The 11582-nt window shown below is 44.2% G+C and overlaps 1 pseudogene; it reads left to right on the top strand.

Annotated features, from left to right (window-relative positions):
* Positions 1-810: 810 nt before the first annotated feature.
* On the top strand, positions 811-1439 carry LOC100949400 (annotated as a pseudogene).
* Positions 1440-11582: the final 10143 nt, after the last annotated feature.

Below are 11582 nucleotides of genomic sequence, written 5' to 3'. Positions count from 1 at the left end.
CTGAAAGTCTGAGGAAAAGAAATTAGGCTTATTTGGTTTGTTAAAAATGTGTAAGAAACATTGTCACATATGAAATGATTAATTTTCTGTGGATTATGATTAAATGTATATTCAATATTATAAGACTATCCTAACATATAAGAAATTAGTCTGTCCTAATGTATAAAATATTAGTCTGTCATAATGTATATTGTCAATAATCTTAGTTCATCTAAAGAACAAAGAAAATTTTTTTTTGTAACTGGTTGAATCCAAAGTTTCTCCTAAAAAAAGAAATATTAAGAGAAGCTGACGAATTCACTCAAATCCAAATTCCTGATGTCTTTGGAAATTGAATACCTTCAGACTAAAAGCAGACTTTTAAAACTTTGGAAAGTTAAAATGTCTAATCTAACTTCAAACATAACAGAAACCCATTACATGGAACTGGGTTGGTTTGTTATGGCTTTTTGTTTGAAATATTGCTGATTCTGCCTGTGTTCTAGTTTTCAGAAGTCAAGAAAACCATTTTCTGTATCCTGAGTTATTTGTGGCTTTTTAAGCAATCTATGTACTTATGAGAAGTATTTAAAACATGTATTTTTTCTCTCTCCTTGATTTCTCCAGAATTTGAAAACCATTTGTAAGTATTCTGAATTTCTGACAATGTAGTTATTTGCACAAGTTCAATAAGAATCTGTTTTGTGGTGGAGGATTGAACTTGTGAAGATGCAGAAAGAAGGCATCCAGCTGTTTGCAAGCCAAGGAGAGAGGCCTCAAAAGAAACCAAACCTGCTAACACCTAGATTTGGAATTCCAGTTGCCAGAACAATGGACAATGCCTGAGAGTTGCCCACAGACCAAGGTGGAGATAGAAGGAAGTCAGAGGAAGTGGTGGCTGTTCCCAGGGACCCAGAGGCTACTGATACCTACAGAATCCCAGAGGAAACTGACAGAAATAGAGATTCAGGCCTGAAAGAAGCCACAATGGAGAAAGGGAAGGTCAAGATTCAGGATGTCTCATATTTAACAGCAGTTGAAAGGGAAGGCTCATCGTTACTACCTCCTGCAGCCAAAAAACTGAAAATAGATGCCAAAGGATGAAAGAGAAGCAAGAAGTGGATGAAGATGAGATTCAGAAGATGCAAATCCTGGTTTCTTTTTTTTCTGAGAAGCAGCTGAAACTTTATGAAATGTATCACCAGTCAGCTTTCTCTAAGGCAGCCGTGAAAGAGCTGATTACAGTCTATCACTGGCACCTCTGTGTCTCAGAATGTTGTTAGTGCCATGTCTGGTATTTCCAAGGTGTTCGCAGGGGAATTTGTAGACGTAGCCCTGGATGTGTGTGAGAGTGGGGAGAAAAGCCACCACTACAACCCAAATATCTGAGGGAGGCCATTCGAAGGTTAATGTCAAAAGGTTAAATCCCTAACTCGAAGTACAAAAAAATTTTCTTCTAGACCAAAGTCTAGAATTATCTATTATTGATGGAAGAAGTACTGGTGATTACTTACTCCAGACTTAGTATTAAATTAGACTTTCTACACTAGTGCTTCAGTATCTCCAGTCATCCAAGGATTCCATGATTTTAATATTTTTCTCAAAACTCTAATATCTGCATACCTAGATAGCATACAGCTTATTTCATACTTGTCTTGACTAATTTTGGGACCTCTTAGATCCCAAGAGGGACCATTTTGAGATATTTGTCTCTTGGCTAGTTGGAAGAAAAGTGTAGGAGCCTTAACCATCTTCTGGATATGACAACTTCTTTCAGAGAGAGAAAACCTTTCTGAGAGAGCTTCATTGGTTTCTTGCTGAAGCTTAAAGATGCTAAGAAAGGCTTTTTCTAATGCGTGGTTTTAAGTAGATGAAACCATAAGAATGTTTGACTTGTTGTTCCCTACCATGAGGGATAGTAACAGGAGTAGTAGAAAATAACCATGATAGTAACAGGAGTAGTAGAAAAAATTGTGCTTATAATGATTTAAGAATCTCATATGGATTTTGGTGAATGACCATTATACTGTTTTCCAATTTGCCAAATGTATATTCTTTTTCTGCCTAGCTGGCGGGAATGATGAGAAGGTCCGTATTCTTTCTGGTATCCCAATAAAATTCCCTGTTTTGTGGAAAAAAGAAAAAGAAGTAGAAATTTGAGTAAAGATCAATGAGCCATTTCAGCCATCCCTCTGCTACTAACTTTTCTTAACAGTAGCAGGGATAACTTTGCCTTAACTTTGTAGAGCTTTTTTGTGTCTATCGATAAACTCTGAATACTCTAATTTTTTTGTTGTTGTTGTTCTATAGGACATGATGAAGGTGCTGGATATCTTATCATGGCTTTGGTTGGAATAGCATTTTCAGAAGTGTCTAGATTGCATTAAGGAATTAAGGTTAACTTTTGTTTTTTTTAGATAATTAAGGTTAACTTTATAAGGCCAATAAAAACAGCCCTTTGGAAAAACTGGCCAGAGGCCAGATACCCATCAATAACATTTCCTGATCTTTGGTAAGTAATGAAGGTCACTCTCTAACAGGTCCAGGAATCAAAATGTGCTTAGGGACCTCAAAATAAGTGGAATTTACTCAATGCATACAGGTATCTAATGGCACCCATGAAACCTGGGCTCATGGAAGGCTCTCAAGTTTAACCTGAGATTCCTTATAAACGGTTCCAGCAAAGCCAAGTTTAAAGGAAAGGAGAGTCTAGATGACTAATAATTATTCTTACTGCACTTTATGCAAATAATCTGACTCAATATATTCAAAGTACAGTTTATTTTGACAACTAAGTTAATTATGCTATAATTTGTCTTTAGTAAAGAGATAAATTGGAGAGAAAAAATAGTTCAAGGAGAAAAAAGGCTGTGGCCCACATCTATTAAATCCCAGACTTATCTGTAATGTAAACTTATAAAATAAAATATAACTGTTTACTAAACTGATCTATTAAATGAGACTAAGATACTGGCCAAAGACAGAATTATATACAGTATTTATATTTGCTCTGAAGCCTTAAGACTCAACAAAGATCCCCTGTTGGCTACACTAAAAAAAAAAAAAAAAATTGTGCAGTACTAAATGTTATCTGTTGTGTCTATACAGAAACCTCAGAAAAAATTATGATCTGAATGACAATTTCTCAGTAAATGGTGTAACTGTAACACTGCATCCTACAATGCCTAATCCGAATACATTGCTGAGTCTGCTGCCAGCAGAAGCCAAGTGGTTCACTTGCCTGAACTTAAAAGATGCCTTTTTCAGTATAAGATTGACTCCAGAAAGCCAGAGGCTGTTTTCTTTCTGGTGGGAGAGACCAGACATGGGAACTGCAATCCAGTACATATGGACCAGGTTGCCACAGGAGTTCAAAAAACTCATCCACAATTTTTGTAGAAGATCTGGCTCATGACCTCCAGAAATTCCTGGCTGAGGAATTAAGGTGTGTGCTGCTCCAGTATGTCAATGACCTCCTCTTAGGGAACCCTACCAGGAGGGATGCACCTGAGGAACAGATGGTCTTTTACAACATCTAGAGATATGTAGCTATAAAGTGTCTAAGCAGAAGGCCCAGGTATGCCAGCAGCAAGTATGTTACCAAGGATTACTATCCAGCAGGGAGAGAGGAATCTAGGCATGAAACAAAGACAAGTCATTAATCACCTCCCAACCCCCATGAGCCAAAAGCAAGTTTGGGAATTCTTAGGCAGTAGACTTCTGCCACCTTTGGATTCCCAACTTTGCCATCTTGGCCAAACCTTTGTATAAGACAACTAAAGGAGAAGAGGGAGAGTCCTTAGAATGGGGAGGAAAACAGAAACGTGCCCTCTTCCAGCTAAAAATGAGACTGATGACTGCACCTGCATTGGGGCTACCAGACTTGGTCAAGCCCTTCATTCTGTATGTCTCAGAGAGAGAAAAGATGCCTGTGGGTGTGTTAACCCAGCTGGTTGGTTCCTGGCCAAGACCTGTAGCTTACCTCTCTAAACAGCTGGATGGAGCAGCAAAAAGATGGCCACCATACTACAAACTCTAGCCACTACTGTTCTCCTTGTGCAAGAAGCTAATAAGCTGACTCTAGGGTAGAATCTCAGAGTGAAAGTATCCCACTCTGTGGTCTCTTTAATGAACACAAAAGGACATTTGTGGCTTACTAATGCAAGATTAACTAAGTACCAAAGTTTAATGTGTGGCAATCCACACATAACAATAGAAATATGTAACACCCTGAACCCAGCCATTCTCCTTCCAGTCAGAGAAAAAGAGACTGAGTATGACTGCATGGAAGTTATAGATAATGTGTATTCAAGCAGACCTGACTTCTGTGACCAGCCTTGAAGAAATGCAGACCGTGACTTGTATGTAGATGAAAGGAGTTATGTGATGGTGTAAGGTGAACAGCAGGCTGAGTATTCAGTGGTTACCTTGATGGAGACTGTAGAGGCTAAGCTTCTACCCCAAGGAACATCAGTTCATAAGACTGAGGTAATTGCCTTGACTCAAGCCTTAGAACTAGGTCAAGGTAAAAGTGTGAATATCTACACAGACTCCAAATATGCTTTTTTGACTCTCCAAGTGCATGGAGCATTGTACAAAGAGAAGGAACCATTAAATTCAGGAAAAAATGACACTAAGTATCAGCAGAAGATAATTCAGTTCCTAAAGGCAGTATGGAAACCCCAGAATGTGGCAGTGATGCACCATTGTGGACATCAACGAGATGCTTCCACCAGCACTAAAAAAAAAACACTAGGTTTGGTACTGAGGCAAAAAGGGCTGCATCTAAGCCATACCAGGTGTTGTGAGTAGCTCCCCTCATCCCCATGGGTTCTGGAACTCTCACCTATCTAATCTCAGAAGAAGAAATGGTTGGCAGCATAGAGGAGCCAGGAAATAGAGAGAAGATAGATAAAGATGCCAAATAGATGAGTAGCAGTCCCTCAATTTCTAGAAGCCACCGTAGTGACAGGAATCTTTGGTAAAGTTACTGGGTCAATACCTCTACATCTCCCACCTGGCAGCACTGGCCAAAACCATCAGTCAACAATGTGTCACCTGTAGCCAATTCAATGCACACCAAGGACCAACAGTATCCCCAGGAATCCAGTCATATGGAGCAATGCCTTTTGAGAACTTCCAGGTAGATTTTACTAAAATGCCCAGGTATAAAGAGAACAAGTACTTGCTGGTGATGGTCTGCATATACTTGGAATAGGTAAAAGCCTTCCCCACCAGGATAAAATGAACTCCTAAAATAGTAAAAGTGTTGCCCAGATAAATCATCCCATGGTTTAGCTTGCTACTCTAGTTTAAATTTAATAATGGACTAGCCTTCATAACAGAAATAGTGCAAATAATAGCTAAATCTTTGAGTATTACATGGAAAATATATGTAACTTATAAGCCTTAAAACTGAGACAGGGTAAAATGCATGAACAGGGCCATAAGAACAAAAATTGGTAAACTCTGCCAGAAAGCAAAACTTAATTGGATACAGGCCTTGCCACTAGTGTTATTAAAAGAGGCCTCTGTCAATCCTCTGCAATTTAGCAGAGACTCCTAAAAGAACTGGGAGAAACTGAATTGAAAGGACAAAAACTCTAGAAAGAGTAGCAAAATAGATCTCTACTTGGGTAATTAACCGTGTTATGTTTAGTCTTTTGTGTCTATACATTCTTTCTCTCTGGAAGATCAAAGGGATTAAATCTAGGTCCAGGATCAGAATCAGGTCCCCCTCAAATAAGGCAAAAACCCTTTACAGTCTAGGGGTCCTCAAACGTTTTAAACATGGTGAAGTTCACTGTCTCTCAGACTGTTGTAGGGCCAAACTGAGGACCCTGGGATGAGTCGACTGCTACACAGGACAGGCAGCAGTGGCAAAAAACCTGGCAGGCCAGATAAATGTCCTAGGCAGGCTGCCTGTCACCTGTGGGCCGTAGTTTGAGGACCCCTTCTTTACACCATCATCCTGATCACGTGCATGGCAGTGAAGATGGAAAGAATCCTCACCTGGAGTCATCATAGCTGGTTGAATAGAGCTTCACTGCCCCTTAGGAAGTAAAGGTAACTTTTAAGACAGTCAACAGGCCCTGCTCCAGCCACATACTTGGAGCTGGCTGGTCAACGCACAGCTGAAGCCTGCGGAAACTCCTCTAGGGACTTGTCTTAATTAAACTTTGGACTTTGGGAAAAGGAGGGGGGAGAGATGTCACACAAGGAAAAGTAAAAAGTTGTATGCATATTAGCCCACCACCACGATTCTATTAAGGCCTGAATAGAGAACCCAAGAGAGTCACAGTCCCTAAAATCTAAGTGCTAAAAAATAATTAATATCAGCAACTGCAGAAGGAAGCTAATAGTGAGACTCCAAATTAAAATATTGGAGTCTCAAAATGGGAGCATGAGAGAGAATACCTGAGAAAGCTGAGTTCTAGGAAAACAGGTCTTCTCATGGAGACCACAAGGATACACCCACAAGGTCCTCTCCATGGTGACTCAGCTCTTGGGAACTTGTAAACTTAACTTCCTGGAACTTGAAAATTTCCACTCCTGTGAAATCCTGTAATTCTGTGGGGACTAGAGTAGAATCTCCAACTTGATTCAAACAGGCCAGTGAGAAGAGTATCTATGGGTTGGAACTTTTTGACTGTCAATAAAAAGGAAAAGACCAAGCCAGTCAGGGAGTGTGGCCATTTGGAATTCTATGTCATAAGCTCCTAGCCAGTGAATAAAGAAAGCCCTTCCTCTTATAAACATGGTGTTTGTGTGCTCTTTCTCTCCACTGATCCTTATCTTCCTGCAACAATAGGAGAGGAAAACAGAGGTCGTAAAATTTAGGAAGAACAGAGTAAATAGCTCTGGTGTTATTAAAATTAATTTGCTTACCAGTAACAGAGTATTACTCAAGGCTCAGTCATTCTGGTGTAATGAAGTTTAGCTTATTCCAAGGCTGGAGTTTCTCCATCTGAAGTAATCTTAGGGGTTCATGGATGTGGAGGATGCTGACTCAGGGGGCCTCTGCCACTTCCAGGTGCTAGCTCTGCTCCCTGGCACATTTTTCTCCAGAGATCCAGCTGGCAGCAGAGGAAGCAGCGTACAGCCTCCAGATCAGGGTGCATCCTTGATGTCTTCTTTCCTGAGCCTGTAGTGAGAGAGGATACCTGAGAATGTTGAGGTCTAGAAGAATAGGTTTTCTCAAGGAGACCTCAGGGTTACACCTGCAAGGTCCTCTCCATGGTGACAAGGCTCTTTGGAATTTGTAACTTGGAAGTTTCCAAGTTCTGTGAAATCCTGTAGTTCCATAGGGGCTGGAATAGCATCTCCCACTTGATTCAAACTAGCCAATGAGAAGGGTACCTGTGGGGTGGAACTTTTTGACTGTCAATAAAAAGGGAAAGACCAAGACACTCAGGGAGCATGGTCATTTGGAAATCTTCTATGCCGTAAGCTCCAGGACAGTAAATAAAACCCTTCCTCTTATAAACATGGTGTTTGGGTGCTCTTTCTCTCTATTGGGCCTCGTCTTCCTGTAACATTTTTGATTCCCTGACTGGGAAGTGAGATCACTCTTAGAGAGAACATGTACCTGGTAGTTGCTACCAATCCTCTGGACACCCATGTGGGGGTCCCTGATTGGCTGGGGCAATGTGAACCACTGAGTGCACCAGGGAGGCAGTTTTGCCTCCCTGTGTGGAAACCTCGAGTGGGCTGAGAAAGGACCCCATTGGCAGGTCTTCAAGGAGTCAAACACTGGGAAGAACCGGCATGCAGGACCAGGTACCTACACAGGGAAAGGTCTAAGGAAAGATATGATCGATCTGGAAATTCCACTACAGTTTTAGTGGAAGAAGGAGCCTGATCAACTCCTTGGGCATTAGATTGCTGGCAGGTCTGTTGAGAGGTGTGTGAGAGTGTGTGGATGTGGTGTGACTGACAGAACTCTGAGGGTGGAGTTGGACCTCCCTTCACAGGGCCTAGGGGAGTGTTGGTTCACCTCCTATGGCTAAGTGGCAGCTCAAGTGGGAAATGGAGGCTTCCCAGGTTAAGAAATGGGTTGAAATCATATGCATGTGAGGGTTTAGAGAATGACTGACATGGGTAACAATAGGTGAGGTTTCATCACCCCCCCTCCTTTCATGGGATGAAATGAATGTGTGAGTGTGCCCTTCTTCCCTGCTCCAACTTTGCCCCATGGCTATTCTGAGGGAAATTGGAAGTTCCAGATTTTCCAATTTCTGTCTTTGATGGCAGCCACATGACCATGTGGGTCTTGGGGAAAATGAAAAGACGTTAGAAAGGATGTTGTAATTTTGTTACTGGAATTTCTTCAGTGAGTCTTTGGTCTCAGGAATTTGAAAATTGAGCCTGCAAGCCACAGATCAGGGATAAAATGAGATTTTGTTGGACTGAGGGGCATGCAGAGGAATTGGAAAGTACGAGAGCTATTGGCAGAGGGGCCATGCCTTGGAAAGTGTTGCAGTTTGGGTAGTCGGGTGAGCTCTGGATGGCCCTTGAAAAATCTGGGGGAGAGAGAGTAAATCTTATAGGGAACAGGGCTGTATGCATATCAGCAACAGGTCTCCAGGGTGAACAGCCCCTGGCATGAGCCCTTTGTCTAGGGGTAAATAATTGGCCCTGAGAGATATTTTGGCCAGGACTTGATAGATGTAAAATACCTTTACAAACTGAATGGGTGTTCTAACAAATGAATGAATGCAGCCCCTCACCTTAGACAAGGTGATTAGGTTTTTTCTGCAGTTTTTGTCTGTGGAGAGGATTAGGGTGTGTGCTCCTTAATCAGGGTGGAACCATCCAAAAGGTTTCAGGTTGCTTTATTCATGACCTTCCTGGAGCTCAGAGGGTTTGTACCTGGAGATGGGAGTCTGATGTGTGTGCTCACCTGAGCCTGAAAAATGGGGGTTCCCTGTCCAACCCTGAGTGAGAAAATCCTATATCAATGTTATATCTCATAAAATGTCTCTCATTTGTAAAATGTAATAATTTGGTTATTTAAATTGTTGGAGAAACTGAGTCTTTATCAAAGGATAAGATTCTTGCTTTTTTAACCTTCTAATTGTCAGTTTGGCCAAGTGAAGGGGTGACTTCATAGTGAACGGAGATTTTGCTTTGTGGGAAGTGAGTTTTTGAGAGTAAGAGAAATTAGACAGAAAGGAGAATGGCATGATGTAAAGAAAGAATCTTGTGTGATAAATTTTGTCCCGAAACAGAATGGTTGTGTAAGAAAGTGAAAGGCAGGGCAAAAGTTGAAGAAAGTTTAGAATGTTTGTAGATTGTCTGTGCATGTTAAAAGAAGCTCATAAAAGAGAATTTGTGAAAGAATTTACATGTGATCCAGTTGACTATGTATTTCCTTTAAAATCTTTCAGCTTGTAATCTTATTTGAACCAATGTTTTAGGCCTTTGATATTTGACAAATCTTCCAAAATCAAAACTTAAATTTCGGGCTTGGCACCCATAGTGCAGTGGTTGCAGCACTGGCCATATGCACTGAGGCTGGTGGGTTTGAACTTGAAACTTGACCCAGGCCAACAACAACAACAAAAAAGCACAACTCTAAATTTGGTCTTCTTGAAATATTAAGACCACTGGATTGATGGGAAAGATGGCCGACTGGTAGCAACCCTGGTCAGAGGCTCCTGAGCAAAGGAAGAAAAACTGGTTGGAATCAGAATCTATGAAGCCAAAGACAGGGAGCTGAGCCCAGAAAGAAGTTCGGCAAGCTATAAATCCAAGGAAGATGACTTAAGAACATAAAATACAGGTACAAAGCGGGCCCCAGAACTGCTTACTAGACCCGCCCCCCCTTTCGCAGGTGGCAGGCAGCCGCAGAGAAGCCCCCTGTGCCAGGCAGCCACAGAAGTACTTGCTAGAGCTTAGCGCACCCCCGCTGGTGGCGGTGGATGAGTCCCCCACTCCGGGAGGGCCTAGAACTGCTTGCTAGAGCCGTGCACCCCACGGGCGGCAGAGAAGAAGCCCGTCCCAGGGCTCTGGGCAGGTCCAGAACTGATTGGTAGAGTTGCAAGCTTCCCGTGGGCGGTGGGTCGCCGGAGTAGAATTCCCCTGCTCTGGGCAGCCACAGAAGTACTAGCTAGAGCTTAGCGCACCCCCGCCGGTAGTGGTGGACGAGTCCCCCACTCCAGGAGGGCCTAGAACTGCTTGCTAGAGCCGCGCACACCACAGGCGACAGAGAAGAACCCCGCCCCAGGGCTCTGGGCAGGTCCAGAACTGACTGCTAGAGCTGCAAGCTTCCCGCGGGCGGCGGGTGGCCGGAGTGGAGTTCCCCTGCTCTGGGCAGCCACAGAAGTACTTGCTAGAGCTTAGCACACCCCCACCGGTGGCGGCAGACGAGCCCCCCATTCTGGGAGGGTCTAGAACTGCTTGCTAGAGCCGCACACCCCAGGGGCGGCAGAAAAGAACCCCGCCTCAGGGCTCTGGGCAAGTCCAGAACTGATTGCTAGAGCTGCAAGCTTCCCGTGGGCGGCGGGCAGCGGGTCGCCAGAGTGGAGTTCCCCTGCTCCGGGCAGCCACAGAAGTACTTGCTAGAGCTTAGCGACCCCCGCTGGTGGTGGCGGATGAGTCCCCCACTCCGGGAGGGCCTAGAACTGCTTGCTAGAGCCATGGACCCTACGGGTGGCAGTGAAGAACCCTGCCTCAGGGCTCTGGGCAGGTCCAGAACTGGTTGTTAGAGCTGCAAGCTTCCCGAGGGCGGCGGGTGGATGGAGTCGAGTTCCCCTGCTCTGGGCAGCCACAGAAGTAGTTGCTAGAGCCTAGTGCACCCCTGCAGGTGGCTGCAGACAAATCCCCCACTCTGGGAGGGCCCAGAACTGCTTGCTAGAGCCGTGTGCTCCACGGGTGTCCTATGGGCAGTGGCAGAGGAGTCCTCTGTTCCAGGCAGACCTCAAACAGCCTTCTAGAGACACGCACACCCCACAGGGGCCAGAGGAGGAGTTCCTTGCTCCAGGAACCTGTGCTGGGTGGGCCCAGAATTGCTTGCTAGAGCCACGCGCACCCTGCAGGAGGCAGTGGAGGAGTCTAGCGCTCTGGGCAGGCCAAGAACTGTCTATTAGAGCCACGTGTGTCCCACAGACGGAGGTGGAGGAGTTCCCCACTCTGGCTCCCAGGCAGGGAGGGAATAGATCGGCTTGCTAGTGCCGCACACATCCAACAGGCCACGGTGAAGGAGTCCTCCACTCCCCCCAGCTACTCTGGTGGGGCCGAAATAAGACTGATCTGATCGCTTGCGTTCCCTACACTACCACTGCCATTCTCCCACCTCCCGACTGCTCCAGGGTGCTGAACTAGGACTGATCCGGCTACTGCCAGTCTCCTGCCCACTGGTTTCCCCAGTAGGCTGAACGAGGTCTAATCTGGCCACGCACACTCCTGTGCAGCTGCTGCCGTTACACTGCACCCCAGTTGACCCAGCACATGAGAACTGGGAGTAGACAACAGACACGCTCTGCCTTTCTCTCGCTGGGCAACTAGAAGAGGCCACCAACTGAACAGTTCTGATAAGGCCTCCAAACAAGGTAAACTCAGAATGGGGCGGAATCAGCGGAAAAACTCTGGCAACTCGAATA

The sequence above is a fragment of the Otolemur garnettii genome, unplaced genomic scaffold, assembly GCF_000181295.1.
Source record: "Otolemur garnettii isolate 467f Iridium unplaced genomic scaffold, OtoGar3 scaffold00186, whole genome shotgun sequence".
NCBI lineage: Eukaryota > Metazoa > Chordata > Mammalia > Primates > Galagidae > Otolemur > Otolemur garnettii.
The sequence above is the reverse complement of the archived record's forward strand: the minus strand, read 5'-3'. Positions and strand labels throughout refer to the sequence as shown.